This window comes from Patiria miniata, unplaced genomic scaffold (assembly GCF_015706575.1).
Source record: "Patiria miniata isolate m_02_andy unplaced genomic scaffold, ASM1570657v1 HiC_scaffold_10, whole genome shotgun sequence".
Taxonomy (NCBI): Eukaryota; Metazoa; Echinodermata; class Asteroidea; order Valvatida; family Asterinidae; genus Patiria; species Patiria miniata.
The window spans coordinates 11,466,166-11,478,282 of NW_024037048.1; positions in this window are offsets into that span (position 1 = coordinate 11,466,166).

Genomic DNA, 12,117 nt, shown 5'->3' on the forward strand with positions numbered 1-12,117 from the left:
TACCTTTTCGAAAGTTCTCTGTTTTTGTTCATATTTTTTGATTCAACATGCTATTTAGATTAATGCTAACATAATCGAATTTTTCAAACAACGTGAGCGGTAGTAGCTTATGAACAATATTTCAATTGAAACTAATTTTGGGTGGCTATGATACTAATTCATGATTGCTAACTGCCAAACAAGCGCGTTAATTTCCGACCCAAAATTGGGCATTTTCCCGACAGCTGGTTAGCAGTTATAAATAAAATAGCTTGAGAATTTGTTGATAAAAGTGATTGAAATGAACTAGTTCTTAAACCATAATGACTATTTAATTTGTATGGTTAAATTACACAACTTCCAGTTTGATGATGTCGCCGTAGTGTGAAGCCCAAGGTGAACATTGAACTCGTAAAATTATTTGTGCTAGTCATTGCACGCGGTTCAAATGATTTTGAGATCGTTTGTAATTTGATGCCTTAGGACGTTATCAGGACGTCATAGTAATATACTCACCTCGGAATCAGGATTGGTGTTTGTTTCAAGGCTTTCAGTTTATACCATGATTCGTTGAGAAGAAAAGTTGAGCAGAATTAGTGCCTGGGAAAAAAGGAAGGAAAGAAGAAAAAAAGAAAGAAAGGGATAAAAACATTCTTACCATTTCAAAACAGTGATCGGGTCATACACGATCACTTAAATATATCAGGGTTTTGTTGTTCGGAATAAGGGATTCCTGTCTAACAATATTTCCGCTACTACCTCCACAGAGTGCACCATCGAAACGAAATTGCCCAAGCAGTAACTGTTTTCTTTAGTTTCTTACAAGCTCATTTGGAATCTTGTCGCTTTGGAAAGCACACTATAAATCCTTGGAAGATTTCAAGCCAAAACACAGTAGTTCAGGCTCGACTGGTAGTTATGAAATGTTGGCTGCATTTATTGTTCAAGAGTTTTTTTACATCAAGTTCCCCGCTGTGATTCAGAATAGTTCAATTGTATCGTGATTCGTACTTATTCAAACAATTCACGCACTTGTAATATTTGAGATGAACTACACATTGGTGTTTTAACGTTTTGATTGAAGGAAAATATAATCTTGCCAAAATTCGACTCTTTATAAGCTGGCCGATAATATCTGTATAATAAACCAGCTTCTTAAAAGCTGTTTTGGTGTACACACCGAAACAGCTTTTGGTTTTTTTTCTCTAAAGTTTTAGCTGTTTTAGTGCTAAGGCCGAATCATGACATCATCATGACGTCATTACGTGTCACTTGAAGTCATCCTAAAAGTGCATATTTTAAGGCCCTATATCTACGGAACCGGAAGTCCGATTGGGTTCAAAATTGGTATGCAGGTATTCCGGGACGTGTTATAGACAACAATTACTGTGACGTTACGATGTCGTCATCATTTGATTCTATATTAATTATTCAATTTTTGGACCTTTTAGCCATATCTATGAACGGAACGTGGTAAATTCGAAATTCTTTTTGTGTAAAAGGTTTGTTAGTTCATATATAGATGTACATAAATTCGTAAAATGTGTGAAGTCAACATGACGTAATCAAAAACGTGATTTTCGATTCACACATAAGGGTATGTCCGATTGTTTTGAAACTTGGTGGGTTAGTAGGTATTGATAAAAACATTTCAAAATCTGAAGTTACGTTATCGTGACTTCATCATCTGATTGTTATTAATTTTTAAAATTTCAATATTTTCTTTTAATTAGAAAAAATACATAAAATACGGTCCGATCGACTTCAAACTTTGCGCACACTTGGACCATCATCATAAAATTCAGGCCAAATCATAACGTTACCATGACGTCATCGTCTGTCAAGTGACGTCATCCGAAATGTGCATATTTTAAGGCCCTATATCTACAGAACCGGAAGTCCGATCGGGTTCAAACTTAGTATGCAGGTATTCCGGGATGTGTTATAGACAAATATTGCAGTGACGTCACGATGACGTCATCATGTTATTTTATATTAATTATTAAATTTTTGGACCTTTTAGCCACATTTCATCAACGGAACGTGGAACAATTTCAAATTCTTTTGTAAAAGGTTTGTTGGGTCGTAGATAGATGCACACAATTTTGTAAAATGGGTGACGTTTCCTACTATAGGCTGCATGTATGTCGCTATAAATTTCACTACATGCACTCTGCTTTCCGTAGGATAGCACATGATTTTGTTCAACACTCCAGTTTGGGACTTTTTCACATCTGATCTACACTAAGACCACCATCTATAGAATACTCATGTACATGTACATACAACTTGGATGATACTCCTTTATGGTACTTGTTGCTAAAACGGTCGAAACAGCTCAGTGTTTGACCACAAACACAACACATGTCTAGTTTCTCTTCTTTTCCCCTTTTTTAGCCAAAGGATTACACGTGTTTTTGTGCTACAAGTCACTTTTGGATTTTTTTTCAAATCCGATCGACTTCATAGCTGGCACACACTTAGACAACCATCTGAAGATGTATGCCGATGAATCATGACGTCGTAATGACGTCATCACGTGTCACGAGACGTCATCCTAAAAGTGCATATTTTATGGCCCTATATATATCTACAGAACCAGAAGTCCGATCGGGTTCAAACTCGGTATACAGGTATTCTGGGACGTGTTATATATGCAATGGGGGTAGGGGATTCGAAAATCCTGGGGTTGTTGGCGAACTGAAAGAGAGATCTGGAGACAACAGACAGGGCGGTTGGAATTGATAGTAGATGGTACAGCACTTTCAATAAAACAACACAATCTTGATCAACGGATATTACGTCAACACCCGTTAATAATCTTAAAAAAGAAAGAAATGAAACACTGAACCTTTAAAATATAAAAGAAAATACAAGATAAGAATTTGATTATAATCTCTAAACTAAATATTAGCGTGAGGATAAAATACAGAAAAAACAACTAAATTTCATTACACAAAAACCTTAAGATATTCTTAAACTCCAGCCAGGACCTCTCAAGTCTAATTAGAGATGGAGTCTCTTCTATGAGAACGATAAAATAAAATAAATTCTGGTGTGTGGGCTGTTTCTGGCCCAAACTCTGTCCACAAATCCAAACAAGAACCTTTTAAAGAAAAATATAAGATCCCTAAACACTGGAAACTGAGTTCAACTTACCTAATATAAACAATCCGCACTTGCCGCTAGTACACACAACCAGGGCAGTAGCTAATTAGCCACAGTCAGAGACAGACTGCCACGGCTAGCCTGGATACTGGCTACCCTGGTCAACCAAAGACTATACTAATTGGTCTGGAATTCCCCCCAGGGACTTACCACGAGGCCTTTCTGGGCCATGTGTTTTACCCATCAGTGGCCTTAAACTTAAGAAAAAAAATCAGAATGAAAAGTAAATTTCCCTCTTCAAAATACTCAACTAAAAGAATAAATATCATACAAAAACCACTAGAAAAGTACTCTATACATTATACACTTTCTGAAACTAGAGTTATCTGAGCAAAATTGTATTTGTTTTCCAACAAAAATCAGGAAATAAATCCACACTCCAGACCAGAATTGGTTCGATTTTGGCCCAGGTCGAGTGACCATATATTATGACACACACTGAACAAGTTGAACAATGCTGTGAAATCTCCGACAAAAAAAATATTGAAAAACTAATTTTCTGCAAGTCCAAAAGAACTACCCTTTTAGCCAAGTAAACTAAATAATCTAATATATTATCTGAATACTTCACCCTGCTATTGATGCCAAAAAAATTAAGGAAATGTCTTACCTGAAAGAGAGAGACAAGAGACAGGGCGGTTGGAATTAAAAAAAATCAAAACACATATAAGGTTATGTCCGATCGATATGAAACTTGGTGGGTAGGTAGGTATTGACAATATTATGCAAAATCTGAAGTGACGTCATCATGGTGTCACCACCTGATTTTGTATATTTTTTTTTAATTTTTGTATTTTTTTTCTTATTGCAAAAATGGACATGAAATGCAATCAGATCCACTTCAAAGTAGACACAGACTAAAACCGTAACTCATTGTAGCTCCTTAACAAGTAATATGGTAACACCCCACTTTGGGACTGTTTTTTTTACAAAGGATCTTCACTTAGACAACCATCTATAGAATACTTATGTGCATGTACATTCGACTTGGATGAAACTCCTTCATGGCAGTTGTTGCTAAAACGGTTGAAACAGCTCAGTGTTTGTTCACAAATACATTTCTAGGTTTTTTTTCTTGGTTTTTTACCCACACTGTTTTTCCTATAGGATAACACGTGTTATCGTTCTACACAGCACTTTTGGACTTTTTATTCACATCCGATTGACCGCAAACCTGGCACACACTGAGACCAAAATGGAAGATGCAGGCTGGATTAAGATGTCATCGTGACGTCATCACGTGTCACGTGACGTCATACTAAAAGTGCATATTTTAAGGGCTCTATATCTTCAGAACCGGAAGTCCGATTAGCTTTAATCTTTGTATGCAGGCATTCCGGGACGTGTTATAGACAAAAATTGCAGTGACGTCACGATGACGTCATATGGTTTTAAAAAATTATCTCATGAACGGAACGTGCTAAATTCGAAAAAAAATTGTAAATGGTTTGTTAGGTCACATATAGATGCACACAATTTCGTAAAATGTGTGACGTCATCATGACGTCATCAAAAACGTGATCTTTTTAATCACAGTTAATGTCCGATTGTTTTGAAACTTGGTGGGAAGGTAGGTATTGATACACTCATTATCTGAAGTGACGTAATCATGACGTCATCATCTGATTGTTAATGTTTTTTTAATTTAAATATTTTCTTCTAATTAGCTAAAACTACGTAATATATGGTCCAATCGACTTCAAACCTGGCACACACTAAGACCACCATCTGAATCATGACATCATCGTGACGTCATCACGTGTCAAGTGACGTCATCCTAAACTTGCGAAGTTAAAAGTCCCCATTTCTACCGAACCGGAAATCCGATCGGGTTCAAACTCGGTATGCAGCTTTTTTAGGAGGTGTTTTTATAGACAATATTTGCAGTGACGTCACGATGACTTTGTATGAATTATTCAATGATTTTTTACTTTTAATTAGTCACATCTCATCAACGGAACGTGGTAAATTTGAATTTTTTTGTGATAGGTCTGTCAGGTTATAGATAGATGCACACAATTTCGTGAAATGTGTGACGTCATCATGACGTCATCCAAAACGTGAATTCTTTTTTGATTAACATATCAGGGTACGTCCGATCGTTATGAAACTTGGTGGGTAGATAGGTAGTGCTAAAAGCATTTTAAAAATTCTGATTATTTATTTATTTTTCACATTTTTATGTTTCTTCTGATTACCAAAATTACATAAAATACGATCCGATTGATTCAAATCTGGCACACACCTAGACCACCAACTGAAGATTCAGGCCGAATCATGACGTCATAATGACGTCATCACGTGCCACGTTTACGTTATCTTTAAAGTGCATATTTTAAGGCCTTATATCTACAGAACCGGTCTGGTTCAAACTCATTAAGCAGGTATTCCAAGACGTGTTACAGACAAAAAAAATCACTTACGTCACGATGACGTCATCATGTGATTTTATATAAATTATTAAAGTTTTGGACCTTTTATTCATATCTCATCAATGGAACGTGGTAAATTCGAAATTCGTTTTGTAAAAGGTATGTTAGGTCATAGATAGAAACACAAAATGTCGTAAAATGTGTGACGTCATCATGAGTCATCAAAAGGTATTTTTTTTATTCACATCTAAGGGTATGTCCGATCGTTATGAAACTTGGTGGGTAGGTAGGTAAGTGACGCCATCATGACGTCATTATCTGATTTTTGTTTGTTAATTTTGAAATCTTAATATCTTCTTCTAATTACTTCTAATTCTTCTAATTACCAAATATTACATAAAATACGATTTGCTCACTTATAACACCAATTCACATATACACAGCCCGATATTTTTAGAAGAATACACATATACATGTAAGCCTACATTCCACTTGGATGCGATGTACTCAGATTATTTCCGGCAATGAGATTCTAGTTGACATTTCTTTGACATGAGATCGATCAGTTACAGCATAACATGTATGCTTGTTGTGACTCCTGCGATTCCAAATTCGGGGATTTTTGAACAACTATTAGGCCCCATGGATTAATTCCGATTTGCGTGCGCCCCCGTGCGCCCCCGGGCGCATGCGTGCGCATGCGGGCAAACTCGAACAGAGGAGATTTCGAACCCACTGGCCCGCATCGGCACGCATCTGCCCGCATTGGCACGGACTTGATCGCAGTGACACGCAAACGGGCTCAGTGCCAGGCGGTACAACATTACAAACAAACCACAGAAATGCACAATAGACATCGTCTTGGACTTTAGCCATTGTGTCCCTTAATCCGCTCATTAGTTAGTTGTAAACACTTGGCAGGGCCAAGCGTGACTCATGTACATTGTACTCTGGTGGTACCAATAATTACACGCATTCCAAAATGACAGGAAATGTTAACGAAATGTTAATGATAAAAGTGCCCAGGAGAGGACAGGAAACGCCCCAAACATTACCGCGTGAGCCGGTACTTTCATTTAAAACACCGTGTACAATTAAAATCTACTTCAAAAATCGAACTGTCTTTATCATAACTTTATAAATAAAAATGGTACGGACTGGTACACTCGTACTCAGAAAGTGCAGACTTTTATTGAAACAGTGGTATGAAAAGAAATTATTAAAAGCTTGCCGCACCTTGCAGCAAAGAATTTTTAAAGGTCGGGGCACAGAAGCGAATTGAGAGAATTTTGTACAACGGCGAGACCAACCTCGTCCCCAGGGTGTCGAGCAGTACGCGCCCACCACTACCTGCTCTCTCACCCTGGTATTGGATCATTTGCATGTGCAAGATTTTTGAACACGCATGCAAATGAGGAACAATCTGGTGCCTGGATATGCGTTACACATTAGCGTTTGTTTTTGTATGCGGTGTCTGGGGTAAAAACAAAGTCAATTCGTAGCAGCGCGAGCACGGCGTGAGTTGCGAAAACACGATTTTTGAAATCAAACTGTTACGATCTTATCGAGACAGCATGCAGTATCATATTTCATGTTAATATGAGCAAAATGGAAAGGAAATTAGTATTTTCGAGAAGGCGTGGACGAATGATCGCGAAAACACGTACTGCACGTTGTGAATAATAGCACCAAGTACACGATAAAAATCCATTACTAGCCAATTGCGGTATCCAATCAGGATACAGAAAGAAAGTTTCCTATCCAGGGTTTACTATTGGAAACGCAGTTGGAAATAAAGTAAGCACTGGGGACGAGGTTGCAGCCAGACTGGTCTACAACCGCATGTTATTGTACGCTGATGGAAGTGGTGTCAGACTTACATGTAGTCTGGCTCGCGGTAACAGTAATAACGCGTGCACGCATGTTCCGTGTTGTGTGGAGCGGGATCGGCCATTGCCAGACTTTGTCTGGCTTGCGGTGGTGGTATTTATAACAGGGATAATGCGTGGACACATATTCCGTGTGCTGCGTTGTGCGGGGCGGGATCGGAACTATACTTTTGGTAGATCGAGTGGCGGGGTATTCTGCAATTGTGCTGCGTGGAAATCGGGATATAATATATCCGGAGCTCAAATCAAACGACGCAAAAAAGCTATGAAAATAGCCTAGCCATAAGTACGGTACGTAAAGTGTTGTACATGTAATGTCACGTACATAAAAGAGTAATCCAGACACCATTGTGGCACTGCCATGCACCAACGTCTTCTATGTCATTGGAACTCCAGCCCTTTCATCACAACCTCTCTGTCTGGTGCCGCCTTGGCCGGCTACCCAATTTCTTCTGTCAGCGTTAATCTAGGGATTAGTGTAGCAACCCTTGCCTGTGCTCAATAGCCCGCATAAGCACGCAATGGCACGCAGTTGCCCGCAACGGCACGCAACGGCACGCAGGGGCCTATGCAATTGCGGGCAGACTCGTGCAGCACGAGGTAGCACGCATGAGCACGCGTGCGCCCGCAGGCGCACGGGGGCGCACGCAAATTGGAATTAATCCAATGGCAACGGGGCCTAAGAGGAACGTCGGACCTTTTGCGTTTAGTGTATAATTTTCGTTAAAGGGTCATTCCATGTCAGACCAACGCACTTTTTTACCTCATTCCAAAAATCAACGAAATGAAATGAGTTGATAGAGCATGTCTTCCTCTTTCAGAAACCACTAAAAATCAATTGGGGTCTTTAAAATTTACAACTTTACAGTTGGTAGGTTACAAATTAGTCAATTTATAGACTTTACATTAGAAATCTACCCACACAACTTACTATTCTGTTTCTAAAGGTACTTAAATTAATCTTGGTTTGGGAATTTCTCATGTTTAGGGCTGATGAGGTATAACCAGACTGATAATATTAATTATCAGCAGTGCTGCACCCAGGATTTTGCTTTTTTTGTATGGGGGAGGGAATATGAAACAATGCAATGCTGCTGTGACCCATATGCCACCCGACACACTGCATTATTCCGTGTTCCACGAGCAAAAGTGGGCTAACGAATTTATCTTCAAGCAAACTTGACGTCGAATGCTATTATCATGCTATTGAATCTATTGTCATCAGCAGTTACTGTTTAGGGTACGCAACAGCTCTAGGCTTTCTACCCGGACCCAGTACAGTGGACACACATCCAGGTGAAATTTATCTCGAAGGAAAAAAATGCCAAGTCTGTGAGACTCATTAAATTTCAAGAAGCCTAGTGATGAATGAGTAAGGTAACTTTGATTGCGATATTGAATATTATCTTCAAGCAACCTTGAATCCTAGACCCTGATTTGTCCATCTATAGCAACAACAGTGTGATTTGATATAATACTGCACAGCTATATTGCACCCCAGATATCGAATGTACATGTACATGTACATATATGTATTGTGTTCTTTTTATTTGCTGGTGAACGGTCCGATACACTATGCACCTACATCCCTCGCCACGTGCAATGTACGCATTCGACGTCAAGTTTGCTTGAAGATAAATTCGTTATGGCTCGTGGTACACGGAATAATGTAGTGCGTCGGGTGGCATATTGGTCACAGCAGCATTGCATTGTTTCATATTCCAATATTCCAAGCGCGCTCGTGGGATAACTAAATATCAGTGGCACCGGGGTGGGGGGGGGGCCTTGGACCCACCCCTATCCAAGGTTTTCAATTTGTTTGTTTGATTTTTTTTTCAATCTTCTACAGACATTTTACAACAAAAAGCTATGAGCCCCCCCCAAAAAAAAGCAAAATCCTGGGTGTGCCACTGCTGATAAATTATATTATGAGTCTGGTTATACCTCATCGGCCCTAAACATGAGAAATTCCCAAACCAAGATTAATTTAAGTACCTTTAGAAACAGAATAGTAAGTTGTCTGGGTGGATTTCTAATGTAAAGTCTATAAATTGACTCATTTGTAACCCACCAACTGTACAAAAATAGTCATAAAGTTGTAAATGTTGAAGACCCCAATTGATTTTTAGTAGATTCTGATAGAAAAATAAATGTTGTATCAAGTCATTTTCATTTCGTTGATTTTCGGAATGATACATTATTACATAAATTGGGTCAAAGGTCACGATAACATATGAAAGGTCACGTGACCTCCTTTTCACAAAATTTAATTTTGACAAAAGAGTTGATTTGAGCATGCAATTCTTATTATTTTAATACCAAATTCGCATATATTCGATAAAAATTGACACGGTTTTGACATATGTCTACCAAAAGGGTGGTATTTTACTCTAAAAATTTCCGTTTTTGTGGTTTCTGCCCTGACCACATGGTAGGTCGGATCAAGCTAAAAATTGATGTGCATTCATTGCTCATCAGGACCTACAAGCACAGCAATTTTTATCAAAATCGGAAAACATGAGGTAAAAAAGTGCGTTGGTCTGACATTCTTGATCAAACATTCTTGATCAAAATAGGGTGAACAACTAACCTGTTGAAATTTCCACGCATTCTATACTTATTGAGAAAAGAGAAAACGTAGATTCGAAGGTTTGTGGTAACACCATGTTAATAATATCTCTTTTGAGTTTTGTGCTTCTGAAAAGAACCACTTGTTTGAACTTGACGTGTCGAACAGTTTGCTTTGTTCGTCATAAGGAGACTTTTTTGTGACGTGTTCGTTTATGTGACATGGCCGACGATGGGACTACGAGAAGTCATCCATCATCAAACATTCTCACAGCGAAGACCACACAATCAAATGGCATCCAACAGAGGCACCCTCGGTGGGTCCAGGAGGCCATGGAAATCTACCACTCGTTCATCGTAGGTCCAATGGATCTTCTATACCCACGGACCTTAACCAATGCACATAGTTCCCCATCGTTAGTTCTGCCTATGGGTCCCATATCCCCTTGATGTTCATCGCAGCTGTACCTCCGTCCTTCTGACATGCTTCAGTGAGGACACACAGTCCACTTCAGCATATAACTGGCGACTTAGCTAGTTTAGTGGGAAGAAGCACCCTCGGAAAACAATTTCTAATTGACGTCTCTAGATAAGGAAAATGCGTAGAAAACGATTTGCTATGTTGAAAAAAATCAAAAAAGTCCCACGTATTGTTGTTATGCAAATTAGTGCCGTAGAACAATCTATTGTTCACTATATCTCACCTAATATTGCAGATAACTAAAAGAATAAAGCGTCTCAACTCATAACTTTCGCAAGGTTATCTTTCATTTCCCATTCTTGTTCCTATTCCTGATAAGCAGTTGTGATATAAGTGGATTTTAAGTCATCGTGTGCAAAAGAGTCTGTAATAGGAGCGCCGATGTACATATGATGTGCACAGATGGCTTAAAATAAACTTTTATCACTACTGCTTATCTGGAATGGGGAAAAAAATGGGACATTGAAGATAAAATTGCAAAAGTATCGCCCTCAAAATCTCCTCTGTGAACATAAGCTGCAATATTAGCTGAGATATTGGCTTAAAAGCAAATTTCTGATAAACCGGCACTTTAAAATTTACATATTTACATGCTAAAGACACACATGACACACATATAAGTACTTCAGGAATGGTCTAAGAACGATACTTGACACTCCAAACATGGTTTAGACACCTTACTTGTGTAGTTACGAGCAATATTGGCCGAGATATTTTCCGGTAACGGCAGCACTAATTTGCATATTCCTTTGCCACAGACACATGAGGTCACTTCCAGAATAGTTTTAGTATGATCTCTGACCATGAAAACATGGGTTTAGACACCTTCTTTGTTCAGTTATTTGCAATATTGGCTGAGATACAGTGAAACATAGATTTGTCGGTAATGGCGGCACTAATTTGCATTAAAACAATATGTGGGACATTTGAATTTTTTAGCATAGCAAATCGTTCTCTACGCATTTTCTACTGACCTAGAGACGTCGATTAGAAGTTGATTTCCGAGGGTGCACGATGCCCCCCTTCTTCCCACCCAACTAAGCATCGTTTTCCAGAATGTCCCGCCTTAACGGTCCACTGAACTAATCCCCCGGTGCTGAATCTAAGCCTCCACTACTTTAACCAACTACTATCAGCCGTGTTGTTGCGAAGGCCGGAGCGTGGCCCGTTCTTAGGAAAGTTAATCTTGATTACGCACTGAGACGCTGTAACAAGAACAAGAAGTTCTAAACTTCATGTCAGTGAAAAAATCGCCGTCATTGATGACGAAGCGTCAATACTGGTTACTGGTGAAGCTGACCTGAAAATCGGGAAGACATTTTTCAAAAACGTCCCAAATTCTATGTATTTATCTCAATTAATAGGAATCTCCGAAAGTTTTTATTTCACGAGTAGTTGGACACTTATATCTTCTATGTATTTTTCGAATTTTAGCTTAATATGTTGTTGCAAACGCTTGTTTTATACCTTGAACTATCTCCAAGGAAAATATTGTTGTTAGTATTTTTTCCGGACCAAACCCACATGCATGGTTTTCAACAAAGATCCTATAGTGCCGTAGACGCTATAGTTGACCGATTTCGGATCGGCAACGATGACGAAGCGTATATCAGCATGTGTATTAGCGTCACTCGCCGTGACTTGGCGTGGGTCTCGGTGT